The sequence below is a fragment of the Rhinatrema bivittatum genome, unplaced genomic scaffold (assembly GCF_901001135.1).
Source record: "Rhinatrema bivittatum unplaced genomic scaffold, aRhiBiv1.1, whole genome shotgun sequence".
Lineage (NCBI taxonomy): Eukaryota > Metazoa > Chordata > Amphibia > Gymnophiona > Rhinatrematidae > Rhinatrema > Rhinatrema bivittatum.
In genome coordinates this window covers 23,458-25,715 of record NW_021820288.1, presented here as the reverse complement: position 1 = coordinate 25,715, position 2,258 = coordinate 23,458, and positions in this window count along the sequence as shown.

Sequence of the window (2,258 nt, the reverse complement as noted above, 5' to 3'; positions counted from 1 at the left end):
GGATCCATTTGCCCTCCTCCGTGCCCATGTTTCTGCAGCCATGCTCTTTAAAATGGTGACGCGCAGCCTCTGAACACCATGTCACAGGGGCTACCGGCGCCATTGGTCAGCCCCTGTCACATGGCCATCGGCGCCATCTTGTGCTCCTGTCATGTGACTGGAGCTGACCAATGGCGCCGAAAGCCTCTGTGACATAATATGGGCAAAGGCTATCGGCGCCATTTTGATTACTGGCAGCCGACAACGAAATGGCTCCCGGACCCCCGCTGGACCCCCAGAGATTATTGGCAAGCCTTGGGGGGGTCAGAAGGGGGGCTCCTGACCCCCCCAAGGCTTGCCAATAATCTCTGGGGGTCCAGCGGAGGTCCGGGAGCCATTTCGTTGTCGGCTGCCAGTAATCAAAATGGCGCCGATAGCCTTTGCCCATATTATGTCACAGAGGCTTTCGGCGCCATTGGTCAGCTCCAGTTACATGACAGGAGCACAAGATGGCGCCGATGGCCATGTGACAGGGGCTGACCAATGGCGCCGGTAGCCCCTGTGACATGGTGTTCAGAGGCTGCGCGTCACCATTTTAAAGAGAATGGCTGCAGAAACATGGGCACGGAGGAGGGCAAATGGATCCCGGGACCCCGCTGGACCACCAGGGATCTACTTTGTAAGTCTTGGGGAGGGATCGGGATGGGGGGTGGTGGTGAACTATAGTTAAGGTAAATGTTTGGGGTGGTTTGGGGTGGGTTTTAATTTTTAAAAAAAAAATGTGTGCCCCTCCCCCAGGCAAACCCGAAAACCGAAATTTCCCTGAAAGTCGGGGAAAATTATTTTCGGGTTTCGGGCCTCCGAAAAAACCCGAAGTAGGAAATTTCGGGCAATTTCCTACTTCGGGCGAACCACGAAGCACATCTCTAGTCCTTAATGCCTCTTCTGAAACAGTGGCAGCGCAGACTATTAATCCTGCTTCTACAATTGATAATTTGCCACGCCCTAGGTGGAAAGCCACCTTGGATTTAGCTAATGGTTTCTGGAATATTCCTATAAGTTCTTAACTTGTAACTGCCTTTACCTTTAGGGGAAAGCAGTATCAATATACCAGGCTCCCTCAGGGTTTTAAAAATTCCCCTGTGTTATTTTCAGCTGCCATTGAAGAACTCCTTCAACGACATAACATTGATAATGCCACTCCATATGTTTATGTTCAGGAATCACAGAGACTGGATGAGAAAGTGGAGAAGATATTGCTGTATAGCCCAAGAACAGTTCTACCGCGGGACTCAGGCTTGTCCATTTCCCGGACGAATAGGGCAAACAGAAACATCATGACCTGGCTGACCACAGTACATGCACAGGCGTTCTTCCTCCTAAATCTTCTCTCTTTAGAAGTCAGGTGATCATGACCAGGTTCCTTCGGTTCCTTCTTCTCCACAGCAGGAGGTGCTGTACCCCATCGCAATGCAGGAGCACTGGTTTGCTTCAACCCAGGTACCTTAGGCCGGAGTTTCTTCACCTTGTCTGGGAGCCGCCAATCAATCTGAGTAGCTAAGGCTATTAATTCTTCCAGTGAGTCAGGTGTCTGACGAGCTGCCAGCTCGTCCTTTACGCGGGTGTCCAGGCCTCTGCAAAAGAGTGTCTTCAGACATCTGGGTTCCCAGCGAAGTTCCACTGCAAGAGTTTTAAATTCGATGGTAAATTCCGCCAGAGATCTGTTGTCTTGCTTCAGGTCCACCAAAGCAAATCCAGCAACAGACATACGAGCAGGGTCATCAAAAATGGATTTAGACAAGTCCATAAATCCTTCTATGTCCTGCAAGATAGGGTCCTTGCGTTCCCACAGGGTAGATGCCCATGATAAGGCTCTCCTATCCAAATAAGACAGAATGTAACTGGTCTTAGAGTGACCTTTGGGAAACAATGAAGGTTGTAAAATGAAATGTAAGCTGCACTGGTTCAAGAAGCCCCGGGTCTTTTGGAGTTCTCTGGAGAATCGAATAGGTACCGCCAGTGGTACAGCTGATTTAAAGTTACCTCTGGTAAAATACCTTCTTGTATAGAAGCTGTGCCTTGTGCCTTCTGTGTGTGAAGCTGGTGAAAAGCTGCAGTAAGTTTCTCCAAGGTTACTTGCTGTTCTGAGAGGCTTTGACCCAGGCCCGGAATAGCCTGCAAGACAGAAAGGTGAGCCGGGTCCATGGGCTACAGACATCAAATACCTTTAGCTGAATACCCAGGAGTACTGTTTCTCCAAATCCTTTTCTTGAAAGCTG